Genomic DNA, 21,755 nt, shown 5'->3' on the forward strand with positions numbered 1-21,755 from the left:
TTGTTTCTGTTGGAGCAAAGTCTCAAGAGATCCATGCTCTAGTTATTTCTCCTCCTTTCCCAACCTGCCCCTTTACATTTTACTGCCTGTGTCCTTTAACTTTTCACAAGTAATTTCCTTAGAAAGAAATCTGAAACACTTGGGTTTCCTAGGCAGTTCACAGGAGATTATGCTTGAATGAATTCTTTCAGGTGATATAGTTATTTTAAAGAATATTCCTAGAAGTATTATGTCTTTGTCCAGAATAATGACATCCATGTGGCACAAATTTAGACAAATTTTGAAATGGAAGTCAAAAGAGCATGGGAAGTGGGCCTCTTCTTAACAGTTAGTGTCCCTTTTCCCATCTGGTAACTTCACATCTGAGTAGGGGCATCTCTGATTGACAGGCTATCCATTTATAGTTGTGTTAAGGTAAGCTAGTTGCTATAACATATAGACCCCAAACAGAACTATGACTTACATAGAATAGAGGCTTATTTCTTGTTCTAAAAAGAGCAGTGGGCAAGTAGTCAATTTAGTGAGGTGTTTACCTCATGGAATTATCCATGACCGTAAGTTGGTGAAGCACTTACCAGTTTTAGCATTCAACAAGCAGATCTCAACAGTTACCCTGGGGAGGCAGGGGATCCTCCTCTTTCAGCCCAATCCAAAGCACGAAAGAATAAGGAGTTACTCATTTGGTTTGTACTGCAGACCTGCAAGAAATGCTCATCATTACATTCACTGGCAACATCTGGGCCAGGTGGATGTATCCAAGTGCAAGAGAACCTGGGAATTGTGGCAGCAGGAAGAAGTGACTAGAGATTTGGGGAACAATAATGCAAATCAAACATAAATCTACTCCTGGCTTTTGTTGGGGGACTGCTTTCCTTCTCATAGAAACTGAACAGTATTTGGACACAAATCCAGGAGTACAAGATATTGTTCTTGCGATAAAGGCAGGAAAAATTGGTAAATTAGGATGAAAAAAAGGTGAAATTTTAAAAACTTGCAACTATTTTTGTAGATTAATAATATAAGCATTATTTTTTAGAGGAAAGACTTTGTAAGTTTTTATTTGAATAATATTAGGATATTTTTGATATGAAAAGTTTAGTCCTCCATTTAGTCTCATAAGGGTAGTTGGGACAAAAAGTTGAGAGAATATTTTGCAAAGAATATGGCTAACCCTAACCTTTACTGGGGAAGATCTCTGACACTGGGCAATTATTATAGAATAAACTTGACTTTTCATCCTTTGGCTAGAGCTTGGGGGGAAAAAGAGACTGTAATTTTGGACTCAGCACTAGGTCAAGGTGAGCTCTCACCTGCAGGTGGGGGTCTAGAAATTACAAAAACATGTCAGCAAGATAGTTTGAGGCGAGAGCTGATAAGCATTCCTTACTCTGGGATAAGACTGGTGGTCTTAAAAGCAGTGGTCACGGTTACCAATTCATGTTTCTTTCCAGCATCCTAATTCTACTTCTGTATATTATCTTCAAGCCCTCAATAAGTTTAATTATTCATTCTGACCTATTATCTGTTCTGGGTATTTGTTTTCTCTGATAAGTGGAAGCTGATCCATAATGGGGGGTGATCTAGGGAAGAAAGAAGGAATTTTGGATTGGGCAGAGGGGTGTGAGGGGATAGAAGGAATGTGGGGATGGGAAAGACAGTGGAATGAGATATTATTACCCTATGCATGTATGACTACATTACTGGAGTGACTCTGCACCATGTAGGTCCAGAAGAATGAGAAATTGTGCTCCATTTGTATACAATGTGTCAAAATGCATTCTACAGTCATGTATAACTAATTAGAACAATTAAAAAAAATTAAAAGGGGAGCTAAGGTCTACAAAAAGACAAATAGACCAAGAAAAAAGGTGAAACTTCTTGAAACATGCAAAGTGGCCACTAGAAGCATCAGGTGGCAAACAATAGCCACTACCTATACATACTTTTCAGTGACCTTCAGAGTCTTCAGAGGACTGGAATTCCTGACCTCATCTAATGGGGATTAGGATTGTGATTTTTTTAACTAGCAAAGGGGTAGGTAACCCTGGAAGGCCACTCTGTTCAAATAAAACATCAGTTAACACAAGACCGAGTGCAACTGTGCCCATTGGGGCCATACAGGTTCTAAATCTTGCAGCCAACACAGACAGGAGCACTAAGTCATAGGAAACTCACAAGAGGGGAGTTGCAGCCGTCTCTGAAGGAGTAAAATGGTAAAGGCAGCAGGGGCACTAGAGGACAGCCAAGGAAAAAAACCCATAGGGACTGTGGAACTCCAAGGACTGAGGAGTGGGTATGTTTTGTTTCCACTCAAATTGGCCTGTTTTTCTTTGTTACTCCCTGGGGTTTGTCCACAGGATTTCCTGATAATTTGATAAGGTGTGTTACTTTGCCTTCCTCTGTTGTATTTGCTAGACCACAGTTTCCTAACCAATGTGCCTGTGATTAGCACACTAACACATTAATTCCTTTGGTCCTCCATACCGTCTTCTAGGGCTTAGGGCGCCAGTCACCTCTGGCTATAAGCAGCCTTACTGATTAACCCCAATGTGCTGGGTCGATATTACACTTTCTAGATGTGCTGTAAAGGGAAACATGGTGGGAAGCTCTGCAACCGACTTGGTGGTCAGTGACATTTAACATGATGAGGGCAAGTGCAGAGCCATGAGCATTCTAGACTGTGGGGTCAACTTAAAGGCAGTTATCAAAGTTCATGTTTTAATTACTTGTTCTGGCTCAAGTTACTGTTTCTCTTCCTCTTCCCCACCCCAACACTATTAATTGCCAACTTCTGTCAACAATGTGGTCTTTTCCAGAGAGGTAGAGAACCCAGAGTCAGAGGCTGTAAACCAATTCAGTCTATCTTTCAGCAATGAGCAAAGGAAGCCCTTACCTGGTTCGTGTGATCAGGGAAAGCTCTGAACTATTTGAGTGGGTGTGCTATGTTGTGTGTGTGTGTGTGTGGGGGGGTACATCTGGGAGAACAACAGGGGACAGCAAATCAGAGGAACAGCTGGGACAAAGATGAAGGGTGGGGGCAGGATTTGTGTGCAAGCAAAGAAGGAGGTGTTGACAATGAAAAGATCAGTTTTAGTTTCATTCCTTCCAAGTTCCCAGCTTTCAGGAAGAACTCATGCAAGTTAAACAGGTTGTGTGACTTGCCTATTTCTGCTCAGGAGGACATTAAATAAGATGACCTCTATAGGAAAAAACATGGCCAGGCATAAAAGTTGGGAAGGGTATAAACTTTCTTTCCCATTGTTGTTCCCATATTTATCTTTCCCTAATTTCCATTGTCTCACTATTTATAGTCTCCGTCTTCATCTATGCCATTTCTTTTCATAAGCAAGCTTTCTGTTAATAAGCACTCTAGCACCATCTAGCCAGCAGAGGGCAGTATTTGGAAGCAATGAGCAGGCACAAGCATTACCAGGCTGAGACTGGGTTCTCTTTCTTCTAAAATATTTTTCCTTTCCTTTCCTTTCCTTTTACTGTACTAGAAACTACGAAAGGGACAGGCATCTACTCCTGAAGTTGTATCAAGTGACTCCATCTTTCTCTTCCCTGCCAACTTTGTAAAAGAATAATCATAAATATTTAGGATATATATTTCAACTTGGCATCACAACAAGCCAGTTTTGGCCCATTTTCTAACAAAATGTATGCAGCACATAGAATGCAAATATGTAGATAATGCAAACAGAAAGTATAAAGTGATTCAGGCAAAACACTTAAATTATGCAATGCAGTTGGGCAAGTAGAATTAGTATTCTACTCAGTTTTTTAAAAAATAATTGTATGAGTCATTCATGAACTTTTCTAATGCATACTTTTGAGCACCTACTAAGTGCTACATTGGAGAGACATTTAGATTACTGTGACCAAGTGGGATTCTGGGTGGTGTGGACACATGGAGGGCTGCTTCTTTGAAAATGTGTTTTTGAAAAAAGGAAGAGAACATTCTAAAAAGGGAAAGCAAGGAGGAAAAAAGAGGACTTCTACTCCCCCCCTAGGCACTGTGCGAGGTGTGTTCTAACAGTATTCCTCAAGGAACAGCTATGTTTTTGTTAGATTAAGGTGAATTCTCTGGAAATTTTAAAATGAAATTGATAATACAGGGGATTTTGCAGATGATAGTGTGAGGCACTAAAAGAGATGGTTTGGGCATGGGGAGCTGTCTTCAAGAGCATATAACTGTGTAGTCACTTAGAAAGGTCCCATGCATGTTTTAATGTTTTGCTGATACCATCACAAAAATCTCAAGCTTTGAACAAAGGGCTCTACATTTGCCTTTTGCACTAAGCTCTGTAATTATATGGCTGAAGGTCAGGGATGTGTAGAAGTTTGGGTAATATAAACCTGTCTGTGGATAAGAGTAACCATGATGCTCTGGGAAACCTGAATTTCTGGTTGTGTTTAAAGAACACAGAGTTATAATTCCCAGTGAGATTAGTACTGGTGGTCTTTGGGGGAATAGTGATTCATCAGTCCTAGTTAGAGCTTCCTCAAGGGCAATGAGGAGGTGCTGGGAGAAGGGAGGTCTGGAGAAAGGCAGTGTTCTGGGAGCACTCATTCTCTGGATCAGGAGTGGGGAAGCCCGACTTGGAGTATATGGAGCCCCACTGGAGTTCAAGGCTTGTGGTGCTCACTGGCTTCCTTTCTAGACTGGGGGCCAAAAAGTGGTGCAGGATTAAAGGGATCTTTCTGGACCTCCCTTGACTACTGCTGCAGGCATGGTATATGTGGAAGAGAAGTGAGGTGGTCTTATCACTGATTCATGTAGCCAATGAAACACTTCAATGTTGTAAAATATGTTAGGCTTTTGCTTTCTGCTTCCTGAATATGATGTCTGACTTAAAAACCCTTCTTCCACCTCCCTCCTAAAACTTCACAGTCTCTTTAGTTCTTCTAAATTTTTTTAGTTTTTATATTTTGCCCTTAATGTATCTGAAATTTTTATTCATGATGCATAATAGGAATCTAACTTTTTTCAAAGAAGATTTCCGGTATCATATCCTATATAGACATGGGTCCATTTTTAGATGTTCCATTCTGTTCCACTGATCCGTTTTCATTTATGTCCGCAACTTAATCACATTGCTTACACGATTACATCTTTAGAACGTATCTCGATAGAATTGTTTTCTTGACTCTTCTTACTCATTTCTTCTTCTAGGTGAATTTTAAAATCAAGTTTGTCAAATAGCATAAATAATTTTACTGATTTGCATTGAATCAAACGGATAAGTTATTTTAAGAGTAATTAGCATGATTAAAATATGGACTCCTTCCACTCAGGAATATGGCATATAATTTGTGTATTTATACTTTTATAAAAATTATACAATTTTATAGAAATTATGAATCTGCAATCCTAAATTCTATCCACCTATCCACAATAATTTCTTTGTTTTACCAATAAATCAATTTTTTTGTATATTTTGTACCTTTTATGGTCTCATTGGCATCTCCATTTTCACAGACATGTGTTTTTCAAGAAAATTTTCATAGAGACAGTTAAAACACAAGGAGTTGAGTGTTTGAGATATTTAAAACTTCATATTCAGAAAATTTCTAAATACCAGGAGCTTAAGTTCATTCATTAAATCTATGTTGTTAAATTGAATTATTTTTTTTTCTTAAGGGCTATAGAAAATATTTGTAAAGTTTTGCCGTAGACCCTGAAAATGTCCACATCAATATCTGCTCTATAACAAGATAGCTAAAATACAAAGCTATATGAAATTAAATGCCAGGCATCATTGCAAATCACTATACAGTTGGAAAAGCACTTCATATAGATCACATTTTTTTCTTTAGAAAACTAAAACTTTCAGCAGTACCAATCTTGTTAAATATGGATATTCAGAAAGAAGAAAACAATTTTTATTCAACCGGTTCACATATTCCACTTTCCAAGGCTAATCACAGCATACAATTAATAATACAGTATTCCCTTCAAATTGCATCCTGGGAAGTGTTTTCACTTACGTTTAATGAAAAACACTTGGAAGCAACTGAGCACAGTGCAGAAGTGGTTAGTCATTATCCTTGTTTATGAATTAGCATGAGTTTAAAGAGTAGTTGATGCTGACGGCTAAACTTTTAAATTTCTTTTTCATCAGCATTTTTCATCAAAGTTGAAACCAAAAGATCGACAAATGTCATAGATCTAAAGTTAGCCTGCAAAAGGAGCTAGAAACAGAGCTCTGGAATCAGCAAGGGTGGAACAGAGAGTATGGTGAAAATCTGTAGCCCAGCAGGTGGCAATAGAGTCTCTGCTCTTCCTCCCATCCAGGCTTTGAAGATGCCCACACCCGCTTCTTAACCCATCATTAAGGCAAGCATAATTTTGATTTTCTATGGTCCCCTTGTTCTCATGGAAATTAGGATAGGGAGGAGTCAGAGTGGAGTGGGAAGAATGAAAACTTACACCCAAAATCAGAGCCCTTAAGAAGTTCTTATTCTTCCCAAGTCACTGAAAACTCCTATTCATAAGGAACATGTATGTTTCAGTAACCTCTGTACATATTAACCATTGAGACGATTTTTTTAGTTGGGAAAGGACAATAAAATTTTAGTCATCAATGGCTTTCAGTTTAATGGTAAGGCTCTTGGCAGACAATTTGGTATGACTTATTATTCAAAGGGAGCTCAATGAAATCTTTCAACTATTAATGACTGTTATGAAAAGTAATAAAATAAAATAAAATAAACCCCAAATATTTTCATGCAGGGCTGTTACTCAAAGGAAACTTCTATAATAGGACATATTATCGTCTCTATATCATACCAAAGTAAAAGAAGACATTGCTCTACAGGATGTTTGTCAATGATCTTTCCCAGAAGGAGATAGGCATTTCTGTTAGGGAGTTTTTGGTTTGTTTATGAGTATAGTTGGTGAAAATAGAATAGAATTTGGAGCTTACATCTTGAATTAAAAATGGTACCTCCACCAATTATTACCCAGGGGATCTTGAGTAAATGACTCATTCTTTTTGTTCCTCCATTTCTTTATCTATAAAAATGTTACAATTTACCTCATTGTGTTATAATAAATATAATGCACTTCAAACGGTATTTTCACTTAGAAGTACTCAACAGATATTGGCTATTATGGCAAAGACAATTAGTGCTCATGGCTTCCCTCTAGTTTTACATTTCCCAGGTTCCCTTGCAGTTAGTTGAAGGCCATATGTTTATTTATAGCCAATAAACTGGAGTAGAGGACTGAGTTAAGAACCAGTGTGCCGTTGACTCTCTCCCTAGTAAAGAGAACTTGGAGGCCACACGTTTCAAAGGGTTTAGTTTCAAGAAGGAGGAGAGGCACCAAACCCATGTCTGGGTACAATGAGTCTGGCAAATTTTTGTTTTGTTAAGTCACTGAGGTTTCAGGGCTACTCAATTACCATAATACCACAATATAGCTTTATTATGTAAGGAAGATAAAACATTTTTAACTACTTGAGTTTCTTTCTTTCTTCCTTTTATTTTTATTTTTTATATTTTTTGTAGTACTGGGAATTGAACCCAGGAGTGCTATACCACTGAGCTACATCCTTAGCCCTTATTTTTTATTTTGATACAGGGTCTCACTAAGTTGCTGGGGCTGTCCTTGAACTTTTGATTCTCCTAACTTAGTACCCCATATAGTTGGGATTACAGGCATGTACTAACATGTCCAGCTATTTGAGATTCTTTCTAAGCATTGTTATTTCTGGATAAGGACAAATAAAACATCGAGCTAAAGTGAGTAACAAACTAGCTTCTAGTTCTTAGTAACCACAATGTAATCTCCTTTGAAAGTAGAGCCTTCATTGTATTTATCATTGAAACCTCAGTATGTAGAATTATTCTTGGCACAAAGTAAGTGTTTGAACACATATGTTTTTGTGAAGGTATTGTGCATTTCCAATATTCATAGCACTTTGCATATATGTAGAGTACACAATAAATCAAAACCATGGTCTTTGTCCTCAAGAAGTACACTATCCGAAATGAGAAGACAGACACTCCTGTTTCTTCATTTGCCTATTCTAGCGCTCAAGCACACAAAACAATGACATCACTGCTTCAACTAAGAGATAATACATATATTTATTTTTATTTTTAAAATTAAAGCATTATAGTTATATATAGAAGTTAGATTCATTTTGAAAAAATCATGCATACATGGAATTTGATTTGTTCCATTTTAGTCCCTGTCCCCTGCCCTTTCCCTTCACTCCTCCCTCCTCCTATTCTCCTTCCTAAAGAAACTGTACTTAAATATTAATTATGCCACAGACTGAAGGCACATTCAGAAAGCAGAGTGCTCAGAGAGGGCTGCAAACAACTCAGATATTGAAAAGAGATAATATCTCAATAGATTAGAAAAAGAGAGAGACCTAGGTTAGTAGGTTAGATGGAGATGTTAGTAAAATAGTTATAATAAAGACTCAGGTTTCTAAATATGAAATCATGAACATTCATAATACAGGACCCAACTTAAAGAAGTAAGTATTGGAGAGGAAAACCAAAAAAAAAAAAATAGATGGTGGATGCCCTCATATGTCACCCCAAACCCTCTTTCGGGTCTAAAACACTCATCCCCCAACTGCTGAAGTTGGTACTGTTGAAGTCTCTCATCTGAGACTGCTCCAGAAATTGCCCTCAACTAAAGAGAGCCACAAGGGCCAAGATCTTATTGCTACTCAGTGGTCTGCCATATGCAATGATTAATTTATGCTAAGGTACAAAAGCTAAGAGCTCTCTTGCCCCAATGGAGAGATGATTCTATAGGTCAGTCCCACCTTCCAGCTTCAGGGGTTCTTCGTGCATCATCAGAGGTCTCCTTACCGTCTCAAAGTCTAACATCTCTCTGCCATTCCTGCTTCTATTTCTTCCCCACATGTGTGGATTTTCAAAGCAGACTCAATACTACATGCAAATCTCTATCTCAAAATCTGCTCAGAGAGTAAGTATAAGGCAAACCTACGTAGGATCACAAAAACCAGGGAGAGTTTATAGTTGTCAGAGTAGGAAACAAAAGAGAGTTACTAATGATTCTGAAAAGGGGGAACAATTTGTTCTGGTAATGGAGTGAAGAGTAGATAAAGGCAAAAATCCTACAATTGCAGAGGCAGAAATCACTTTGGGGAGTTCTGCTAGATGTCTATGGAGTGCTTCAGTGCAGTTCCACTGTCTAGCCCCCCAAATGTTTGCCTGAAATGTGTCTCTTATTTCAAAGTCCATTTAGGATTCTGAGCTATAAGTATAATTAATAAGCAAAAGAGAGCAGAATTCCTTCCTTGGTTTTAATACAAGTAGGATCATGTGACTATTGATGATTTTGAGGAGTGAATGGAGTTAACTCCAGGTTTTGTGAAAAAAATCTGAGCATTTTGTGACCTTTCACAATAAATACAAAATCAGGATCATGAAAGAAGGAGCTATTGAAAGGAAGAACTCATCCTTGCATGAAGAGCAGGCTATGACTGTCTCAATCTTACTGGTCAGTTCTTAGCATTCAATGGTGGTATTAGTGCATAATTTAACACCAGTTGACAAGAGTATTATATATATATATATTATATATATATAATATTATATAACTATAATAGTCTCTCTCTATATATATATATAGATATCTATATCTATATATATATATATATATAGAGAGAGAGAGAGAGAGAGAGAGAGAGAGTGAGAGAGAGAGAGAAAGAGAGAAAGAGAGAAAGAAAGAGAGAGCGAAGCAGAAGCCATGGTAGTTAACCAAAAGTAGCTAAGTAGACATGAGCAACTATGGAGAATATTGATCACAGAATATTTTGATTCTTTGATGTGGTAACTCTTCAAGACACAACTTACATAACGTTTAGAATCTTTTCTCTAGACTAATAAGAAAACATTTCTGTCCTCAACTGTCTTTTGATTTCTTATATATTGTACTCAAAGTGGTTTTAGTGACACTGGACATACCAGGACATCATGTCTTAAATGTCAATTTCTATTATGATGACGCTCGTTTATCAGAAACTACATGCGAATCTAATAAATATTACTAATGGGGTCTTGGAAAATGATTATGTTGGCTGGAACTGTTTTAGAAATATTGATTTAAATTTTAAATAAAATTTTTTTTGGGGGGGAGAAAGGTGAATCTTTCAAAATGTTTTTATAATGGGGCAATTAGTTCAAGTGAGCTTGACATGCTACATCCATGATCCCAGGCCAATGGAGCAGATGTATTGTGTAAATGTGGGATTTGTTTATTCAAAGGAAAGAACAAAGGTAGTACATCCTAAGGCAGGATGTGTTCAATAAATGCTTTTGACACTAATAAGCCCAGTAGGATGTGAATTATCTGCCTTCTAAGTTCAGTCATCAAGCATCTCCCAGAGCTCTCTCTGTGTCAAGCACCGCAAGGGGGTGTATTCAGCAAATTTATGAAGAATTAGAACTGGTAAGTCTCTCTATATTCAGAAAGATAAAGGAAAAGGTAGACAAGCAAAGGGGTAATAAGACTAATGCTTATAATTGTGCAAATTAGAACATTCTGGACTGAGTGGCCACTGAGAAAAATGCTGCTTGGAAAATATTCCTAGTGTATCTCAGGTTTTATCAGCCAAATCAGGCTGATAATTCACATCATTCTGGCAGCAGAAGCCCAGTGAGACATTATGGGGTGGTTAGAAGAGTCTGTCCCAGATTCGGCTTCCTGAGTTTACATCCCATATCTATTGTTTCAACTATGGGACTTCCATCTTAATTAGCTTCTTCAATCTCTGCCCCTCAGTTTCTACATTTGTCCAATGAGGTTTATGATAGTACCTCGTGGAACTGTTGCTAGAAATTAGTGAAATAATTCATGGAGACTGCTATGCATATGCCTAGCACTTTGTAGAAGTCCTTGAGTGTATTTGCATATTCTATATGGCAGTAGTAATACCATAGGGAGGAATATCACTGGGGAAGTTAAAGGGCACATGTCCTTGGGATGTACTCCTTACAAAAGAGCCCATCCCCCACCAAGGTCCCCAGGGAATGAGAATGGAAAGGTCACCTAGCATGAACAGCATGAGGGACAAAGCTGGGACACATTTTCTCTGGAGTCGTCCATCTCACTGCAGACATCCACACTGGCATGTAATTTCTTTTCTCTTAAGTTTATAGTTACAGAGTGTCTTAGCATCTGATAGACTGCAGGAACCTTCTGTAGAGACTTAAATAAATTTCTCAATTTTTGCTTAATAAGAATAATTCACTCTATGTGCCAAGTCTGCATAAATAGTTTCTGACAGATGAAACAGTTTGTAAATCCTCAAGAGCTTTATATCATTCCTTGAAAAAAAAAAAACCCTTTCAGCTTACTAAATGTGTACCCTAAGGGCCTGTTGTATGGGTAGGATCCTCAGTCTAAGTAAAGGCAGGTGATGATTTTTTAAAGAACAATCCTACCCCAAACCTCGAAATGCTGCTCACTTTTAGCATAATTGTATTAGCAAGAACATGAGTGAGTCACATTCATGGAACTTCCACATCGGCACTGCTGGGTCCTTGTACGACAGATGACAAATGGCTTTTCTTCTTTTTCCTTTGCCCTTGCAACCCCTGACATATCTGAACTCTTGCTCCTGAGTTTTCTCTGGCCTTTGAGGATAACAAACTATCTGCATATTAAGCAGAGATTAAGTAGACTTTGAAAGGTTATTTTGGCTTTTATAAGCTCTAATTAAGAATAAATGAAAATAAAGAGAAGTAATTTAGCTTGTCCCAAGTGACAATATATTCTGACAGGAGAAAGGAATGGGATATTTGGAGTTTTTTTCATCCCTGTTTTCTGCATCGATCTCTAACTTCCATTAGACACACCAAAGCAGGGTGATGGGAAGGGGCATTCACCCTGCACTCTCTTAGCTAGACACTTGGCTTTCTACCCTTTCACTCACCTGATTTCATCCCCTGACAGTAGCATGTGTATGAGCCATGTGGAAAGTGGAGGATTTCTTTATGTATATCTGCATACATCTGTGTGCATCAATTATCTTAACAAAGCCCCTTGAGAACAACTTTGCAGAGACATGACGTTGGGGGACAAGACTTCTCATGCCTCATGTTTCTGCACATCTTACAAAAGACATACAGATGGACCTTTTTCTCTGGGCCATATTTTTAAGGATGTTTATATAGTGAACTGCCTGCCTTAGAAGATGTTGTGCCACTCTAGAACAAAGGGTCAGAATGCTTTCTGCTGGCCCTGGCCCAGGGCTGGGGAGCCTGCGGAGGCTGCTTCTTGGAGCCTGCTCTTATCAGAGCATACACCGAGAACGGAGCGGCCGAGTTCCGGCTCCCGGAACTGCCCTGGCCCAGAGCTAGGAGCCCGCAGAAACTGCTTCTCGGTCCGGGTCCTGCTGAGGGCCGGTCAGGACTCACCCGTTGCTTTGGTTGCCCGGCAAGGGGAACGAAATGCTGCCATTCACATAGGATACCAACATGGCAGAGATCTGATGTCACCAGAAAGCGGCGGAGGAGAAAACTTCATCAATACCAGCGGCGACAGAAACAGTTGGTCTCGTGGTAGGGGGCGTGAGGCACAGACACCCGAGTCTCTCTCGATTTGTCGTCGAGCCAGAGAAGAGGAGCCGGGCAGCCGCCAGTGCCCAGAGCAGGCCCAGCGGCTCGCCGGCGTGGTGACCGCGTGACCCCAATTGGAGAGGGGGCAGAGTGGAGCCGCCACCCACGCCAGCAAGGTGGGCAGACCCGCGACCTAGTGGTACACGGGCGTGGTAGGAGGGGCAGGGCAGAGCCGCCGCCCGTGCTTGCAAGGTAAGCAGACCTGTGACAGACTGGCGGGTCAGGCCCAGCGGCCTGCCAGCGTAGTACACACGTCACCCCAACTGGAGTAGGGGCAGAGCAGATCCTTCGCCCACGCCCAGATCAGGCCCTGCCGGTGTGGTGGTCACGTGACCCCAATTGGAGTGGGGGCGGAGCGGAACCGCCATCCGTGCCCGCAGGGTGAGCAGACCTGTGACCAACCTGCAGATCAGGCCCAGCGGTCCGCAGGCGTGGTAGGAGGGGCAGGGCAGAGCCGCCGCCCGCACCTGCAAGGTAGGCAGACCTGCAACAGACCGGCGGATCAGGCCCAGGAGCCTGCCGGCGTGGTACACACATCACCCTAATTGGAGTAGGGGCAGAGCAGAGTCGCCGCCCGTGCCAGGAACAGGCCCAGTGACCTGCCGGCGGGGTAGTCACGACACCCCAATTGGAGTAGGGGCAGAGCAGAGCCACCACCCGTGCCCGAAAGGTGGGAAGATCTGCGACCGACAGCGGGACAGGCCCAGTGGCCTGCCGGTACGACAGACACGTCACCCCATTTGGAGTAGGGGCAGAGTAGAGCCGCCGCCCGTGCCTGCAGGGTAGGCAAACCTGCAACCGACCGGCGGATCAGGCCCGGTGGCCTGCCGGAGTGGTACACTCGTCACCCCAGTTGGAGTAGGGGCAGAACAGAGCCGCCGCCAGCTCCCAGAACAGGCCCAGTGACCTGCTGGTGTGGTAGTCACAACACCCCAATTGGAATAAGGAGAGAGAGCAGACCCGCCGCCCGCGTCTGCAGGAAAGAAACGCAAGCAGTATGAAAAGACAAGGAAAGAAAGGACCACAAGCAATGCAGGTCAACGCAACTTTAGAAGAGGTAACAGCTGCAGCAGATGGAATGTCAGATAAAGAATTCAGGATATACATGCTTCAGATGATCTGGAGTATCAAGGAAGCCATTAGTCAGCAAAATCAGACAATGAAAGATCACTTCGACAATGAATTACGCAAACAAATCCAGGAAGCAAAGGATCAACTATACAGGGAGATAGAGGTTATAAAAAACAAACAAACAGAAATCCTAGAAATGCAGGAAGCAATAAACCAACTTAAAAACTCAATGGAGAATACTACCAGCAGAGTAGAACACTTAGAAGATAGAACATCAGACAATGAAGACAAAGTATTTCAACTGGAAAAGAACATAGACAGCTCAGCAAGACTGTTAAGAAACCATGAGCAGAACATCCAAGAAATATGGGATAACATTAAGAGACCAAACTTAAGAGTCATTGGGATACAGGAAGGTACAGAGCTCCAAACCAAAGGAATGAGCAGTCTATTCAATGAAATAATACGAGAAAACTTCCCAGACTTGAAGAATGAGACAGAATCCCAAATCCTAGAAGCCTACAGGACGCCAAATGTGCAAAATCATAAGAGATCCACACCTAGACACATTATAATGAAGATGCCCAACATACAGAATAAGGAGAGAATTTTAAAAGCTACAAGAGAAAGGAAGCAGATTACATTTAGGGGTAAGCCAATCAGGATAACAGCTGATCTTTCAACACAGACTCTGAAAGCTAGAAGATCCTGGAATAACATATTTCAAACACTGAAAGAAAATGGGTTCCAACCAAGAATTGTGTATCCAGTGAAATTAAGCTTCAGGATGGAAGATGAAATTAAAACCTTCCACGATAAACAAAAGTTTAAAGAATTCGCAGCTAGAAAACCATCTCTTCAAAACATCCTCGCCAAAACATTACAGGAAGAGGAAATGGAAAATAACAATGAAAACCAACAGTGGGAGGTAGGACAGTAAAAGGGGGTAAAATAATCAAAGAGGAAAACAAACCATGTTTAGTAACAGAAATAAACAAATATGGCTGGAAGAACAACCCATATCTCAATAATAACCCTAAATGTTAGTGGCTTAAACTCACCAATTAAGAGACACAGGCTAGTAGAATGGATCACAAAACAAGAACCAACAATATTCTGCCTACAGGAGACGCATTTGATAGGAAAAGACATACATAGGCTGAAGGTGAAAGGTTGGGAAAAATCATATCACTCATATGGACTTCGGAAACAAGCAGGAGTGTCCATACTCATATCAAATAAAATAGATTTCAAGCCAAAGTTAATCAAAAGGGATAAAGACGGACACTACATACTGCTTAAGGGAACCATACACCAACAAGACATAACAATCATAAATATTTATGCCCCAAACAATGGTGCAGCTATGTTCATCAAACAAACTCTTCTCAAGTTCGAGAGTCTAATAGACCACCATACAATAATCATGGGAGACTTCAACACACCTCTCTCGCCACTGGACAGATCTTCCAAAAAAAAGTTGAATAAGGAAACTATAGAACTCAATAACACAATTAATAACCTAGACTTAATTGACATATATAGAATATACCACCCAACATCAAGCAGTTACAATTTTTTCTCAGCAGCACATGGATCCTTCTCAAAAATTGATCATATATTATGTCACAGGGCAACTCTTAGACAATATAAAGGAGTAGAGATAATACCATGCATCTTATCTGATCATAATGGAATGAAACTGAAAATCAATGATAAAAGAAGGAAGGAAAAAGCATATATCACTTGGAGAATGAACAATAGGTTACTGAATGATCAATGGGTTATAGAAGACATCAAGGAGGAAATTAAAAAATTCTTAGAGATTAATGAAAACACAGACACAACATATAGGAATCTATGGGACACATTGAAAGCAGTTCTAAGAGGAAAATTCATTGCTTGGAGTTCATTCCTTAAAAAAAGAAAAAACCAACAAATAAATGATCTCATACTTCATCTCAAAATACTAGAAAAAGAAGAGCAAAACAACAGCAAAAGAAGTAGAAGGCAAGAAATAATTAAAATCAGAGCTGAAATTAATGAAATTGAAACAAAAGAAACAATTGAAAAAATTGACAAAACTAAAAGTTGGTTCTTTGAAAAAATAAACAAAATCAACAGACCTTTAGCGATGCTAGCGAAGAGAAGAAGAGAGAGAACTCAAATTACTAGCATACGGGATGAAAAAGGCAATATCACAACAGACACTTCAGAAATACAGAAGATAATCAAAAACTATTTTGAATCCTTATACTCCAATAAATTAGAAGATAGTGAAGGCATAGATAAATTTCTTAAGTCATATGATCTGCCCAGATTGAGTCAGGAGGATATAGACAACCTAAACAGACCAATATCAATTGAGGAAATAGAAGAAACCATCAAAAGACTACCAACTAAGAAATGCCCAGGACCGGATGGGTATACAGCAGAGTTTTACAAAACCTTTAAAGAGGAACTAATACCAATACTTTTCAAGCTACTTCAGGAAATAGAAAAAGAGGGAGAACTTCCAAATTCATTCTTCGAGGCCAACATCACCCTGATACCTAAACCAGACAAAGACACTTCAAAGAAAGAAAACTACAGACCAATATCTCTAATGAACCTAGATGCAAAAATCCTCAATAAAATTCTGGCGAATCGGATACAAAAACATATCAAAAAAATTGTGCACCATGATCAAGTAGGATTCATCCCTGGGATGCAAGGCTGGTTCAATATACGGAAATCAATAAATGTTATTCACGACATCAATAGACTTAAAAATAAGAACCATATGATCATCTCTATAGATGCAGAAAAAGCATTCAACAAAGTACAGCATCCCTTTATGTTCAAAACTCTAGAAAAACTAGGGATAACAGGAACATACCTCAATATTGTAAAAGCAATCTATGCTAAGCCTCAGGCTAGCATCATTCTGAATGGAGAAAAACTGAAGGCATTCCCTCTAAAATCTGGAACAAGACAGGGATGCCCTCTCTCTCCACTTCTGTTCAACATAGTTCTCGAAACACTGGCCAGAGCAATTAGACAGACGAAAGAAATTAAAGGCATAAAAATAGGAAAAGAAGAACTTAAATTATCACTATTTGCAGATGATATGATTCTATACCTAGCAGACCCAAAAGGCTCTACAAATAAACTATTAGAGCTAATAAATGAATTCAGCAAAGTGGCAGGATATAAAATCAACACGCATAAATCAAAGGCATTCCTGTATATCAGCGACAAATCCTCTGAAATGGAAATGAGGACAACCACTCCATTCACAATATCTTCAAAAAAAATAAAATACTTGGGAATCAACCTAACAAAAGAGGTGAAAGACTTATACAATGAAAACTACAGAACCCTAAAGAGAGAAATAGAAGAAGATCTTAGAAGATGGAAAAATATACCCTGTTCATGGATAGGCAGAACTAACATCATCAAAATGGCGATATTACCAAAAGTTCTCTATAGGTTTAATGCAATGCCAATCAAAATCCCAACGGCATTTCTTGCAGATATAGAGAAAGCAATCATGAAATTCATATGGAAAAATAAAAGACCCAGAATAGCAAAAACAATGCTAAGCAGGAAGTGTGAATCAGGAGGTATAGCGATACCAGACTTCAAACTATACTACAGAGCAATAGTAACAAAAACAGCATGGTACTGGTACCAAAACAGGCGGGTGGACCAATGGTACAGAATAGAGGACACAGAAACCAATCCACAAAACTACAGCTACCTTATATTTGATAAAGGGGCTAAAAGCATGCAATGGAGGAAGGATAGCATCTTCAACAAATGGTGCTGGGAAAACTGGAAATCCATATGCAACAAAATGAAACTGAATCCCTTTCTCTCGCCATGCACAAAAGTGAATTCAAAATGGATCAAGGAGCTTGATATCAAATCAGAGACACGCCGTCTGATAGAAGAAAAAGTTGGCTACGATCTACATACTGTGGGGTCGGGCTCCAAATTCCTCAATAGGACACCCATAGCACAAAAGTTAATAACTAGAATCAACAAATGGGACTTACTCAAACTAAAAAGTTTTTTCTCAGCAAAAGAAACAATAAGAGAGGTAAATAGGGACCCTACACCCTGGGAACAAATCTTTACTCCTCACACTTCAGATAGAGCCCTAATATCCAGAGTATACAAAGAACTCCAAAAATTAGACAATAAGAGAACAAACAACCCAATCAACAAATGGACCAAGGACCTGAACAGACACTTCTCAGAGGAGGACATACAGTCAATCAACAAGTACATGAAAAACTGCTCACCATCTCTAGCTGTCAGAGAAATGCAAATCAAAACCACCCTAAGATACCATCTCACTCCAGTAAGATTGGCAGTCATTATGAAGTCAAACAACAACAAGTGCTGGTGAGTATGTGGGCAAAAGGGTACACTTGTACATTGCTGGTGAGACTGCAAATTGGTGCAGCCAATTTGGAAAGCAGTATGGAGATTTCTTGGAAAGCTGGGAATGGAGCCACCATTTGACCCAGCTATTCCCCTTCTCGGACTATTCCCTAAAGACCTAAAAAGAGCATGCTACAGGGACACTGCTACATTGATGTTCATAGCAGCACAATTCACAATAGCAAGACTGTGGAACCAACCTAGATGCCCTTCAATAGATGAATAGATAAAAAAATTGTGTCATTTATACACAATGGAGTATTACTCTGCATTAAAAAATGACAAAATCATAGAATTTGCAGGGAAATGGATGGCATTAGAGCAGATTATGCTAAGTGAAGCTAGCCAATCCCTAAAAAACAAATGCCAAATGTCTTCTTTGATATAAGGAGAGTAACTAAGAACAGAGTAGGGACGAAGAGCATGAGAAGAAGATTAACATTTAACAGGGATGATAGGTGGGAGGGAAAGGGAGAGAGAGAAGGGAAATTGCATGGAAATGGAAGGAGACCCTCAGGGTTATACAGTGGAGGGGGTAGAGAGAGAGGAGGGGAGGGGAGGGGAGAGGTGGGGAGGGGGGATGGTGGAGGATGGGAAAGGCAGCGGAGCACAACAGACACTAGTATGGCAATATGTAAATCAATGGATGTGTAACTGATGTGATTCTGCAATCTGTATATGGGGTAAAAATGGGAGTTCATAACCCACTTGAATCAAAGTGTGGAATATGATATGTCAAGAAATTTGTAATGTTTTGAACAACCAACAATAAAAAATTAAAAAAAAAGAATGCTTTCTGCTGTTACAAGAATTAGTTTGCCTGAGCTTGGAATTCCTGTCCTATATCTACTCACTATGAGTGCAGGAGTATTATAGTTAAATTGACCTAGAAGAACTGGAGCTCAGGGACCAGCATAGAAATGACATTATTTCTAATTCTGTTGTTATATACTGTTTACATCTGATCAGGATTCTTGTATCTTCTTCCAGTTGCTATGAAACTGTGGCAATCTAATTTTATAAGTTAAAATCTTAGACCTTTTCCAGTTTTTGACACATAGTTCCAAATTTAACCACGATTTGACCCAGCTATCCCACTCCTTGGTTTATACCCAAAGTACTTTAAATCGCATACTATAGTGACGTAGCCACATCAATGTTTATAGCAGCTCAATTCACAAGAGGTAGACTATGGACCAACCTAGGTGTCCCTCAATAGTTGAATGGATAAAGAAAATGTGATATATATACTCAATGGAATATTACTAAGCTTTAAAGAAGAGTAAAATTATGGCATTTGCCAGTAAATGGTTGGAGTTGGAGAATATCATGCTAAGTGAAATAAAAAAAAAAAACAAAGGCTGAATGTTTTCTCTAATATGCAGATACTAATTCACAATAAGGTGGGAGGCACTAGGGAAGAATAGCATTATTTTAGATTAGGGGGAGGGAAGTGGAGGGGATGTGGGTAAGGAAAGATAGTAGAATGAAACAGACATTATTACTGTATGTATATATGTGACTATGTGATCAATATGATTTTGCAACATGTACACTCAGAAAAAAATGAGAAATTATATCCCATATATGTATGATATACCAAAGTGCATAAATGCATTCTACTGTCATAGACAACTAATTAAAACAAATAAAAAATTTTAAAAATACATGATTAAAAAAAATCCTAAAATATCTTCTAATGTAAAAAACAAAAAACAAAAAAAAAACCCTGACAAACATTCATAATGTATTGAGCAGAACGAAGCTCTTGACTGCTCAACATGTCGCACTGCTTTCTCAAATTCTTAGACATTCATCCTGATATGAGTGTGTAACAGCAGCTGGAACTCAATCAGCACATCCCTCCCACAAATCCTTATTTCTGGAAACTTCTTAAAAGCTGGGGGAAAAAAGGACTGTGGCTATAGCTTAGTGGTAGAGTGCTTGCCTTGCAGGTGTGAAGCACTGGGTTAGATCCTCTGCACCACATAAAAATAAATAAATAAATAAAGACATTGTGTCCATCTACAACTGAAAAAACAAAAAAAAAGCTGACAAAAAAGCATTCAACCCTAAACCACTTTCTAAATGATGTTATCTTGAACCAACGATTAAAGCCCCATAAATGGCTAGCACAGTTTGTGTTTAGCCAGAATGTGAAGGGGGTTAATGCTCCCACTATACAGATTGGCTGGTCATTTGGACTCATTGATTTATTTAAGTCCATTTATACATTAACTTTTTAAAACATTTTTTCATAGAAGTGAATAAAACAGTCATAGCTCTTACCTTCAGAGAACTTATCCACTCATGGGAAGGAAAATATTTTTAAAAATTATGGGGGATTTTTTTCTTCTCAAATATCAGAAGTAGCATTGGTTAGCATATAACTACATTCCAGAACTCCTTCTTCCCTTTTATCTAGCAGGTAAACAAGAAATAACTAAAGTGTAGATTTTTAAAGCAATTTACCCAATTAAAAACATTTCCCCTAATTAAAGTAGATTTTTAGATGGTTTTGTGAAATTCTCTTTATAAAAAGAAACCATTGCTCTACTGAGAATCTTTGAGGAGAAGTTAAAGTTTGTCAGGCTCTTAATTGAGAATTAGAAGCTGGAGGGGTCTGAGAAAAAGAGGAGGCATTCTTCATTTCTCACAATGGCAAGTAGCTGCAAGGCACTCCTGTAATCCCAGAGGCTTGAGAGGCTGAGGCAGGAGGGTTGCAAGTTTAAAGCCAGCCTCAGCGAAAGTGAGGCCCTAAGCAACTCATTGAGACCCTGTCTCTAAATAAAATACAAAATAGGGCTGGGGATGTGGCTCAGTGGTTGAGTACCTCTGAGTTCAGTCCCGGGTACCCACCCCCCAAAAATAAAAACCAGCAAGGTAGACTTGAGACCTGAAATAATTTTCTTACCTTTCCCAGTATTGTTTTGTACTACATTTAGGTGAGTACTTCATGTAATAATAAGCACTTAATCTGTTAAGAATTAAAATAAGCCCATGGAAATAAAGGTGGGAAAACACACACACACACACGTGTAAAATACAGTTTTTTGCAAACCTTCTAAATACAAATTTCAGAAAAGCAAAAAATTATGAAAATTTCCAGGCAATTCAGCTTTACTCAATTCACAGGGTATGATTTGAGCAGAAAAATTACAAAAACACAGAGTCATTATTCTGGAGCTATAGGAAATATTTGCTCATCATATCTTGTCTCTTTTCCTTTCTCTCCTGTGTGCATGTGAAGTAATGTATGTTTATTCCCTCAAATTTCTAAATAATTCAACTATTCATGTTTAGATTATTTCAAATTATGCAATTTATCAAAATCTGTACTTTTGCCTATAATTGGCAATGCTTAGTCATAAAATATGAGTAATAAAGGCTATTTTTTTAAGTGGAAATGAAGAAAGGATGGAATAGGGAGGGATTTGTTTTTGATTTTTTCAAAAGGTATTATTATGTTCATCCAGATTAAAGGAATCTAATCCAATTGAAATCCTTCTTTTAAGGTGGTGCCAGAAAGGCATTTGCTTTACTTTGTAGTAATGCTAGGACTTGAAATAACTTACCTAGTAATTAGTTACTTCATGGGAAAGAAAAATCTCATTTGTGTTTGCATTACTAAAAATGAA

This window comes from Marmota monax, unplaced genomic scaffold (assembly GCF_021218885.2).
Source record: "Marmota monax isolate L192 unplaced genomic scaffold, Marmota_monax_Labrador192_F-V1.1 WCK01_AAM20220418_F8-fsc00006, whole genome shotgun sequence".
In the NCBI taxonomy this organism is placed as follows: domain Eukaryota; kingdom Metazoa; phylum Chordata; class Mammalia; order Rodentia; family Sciuridae; genus Marmota; species Marmota monax.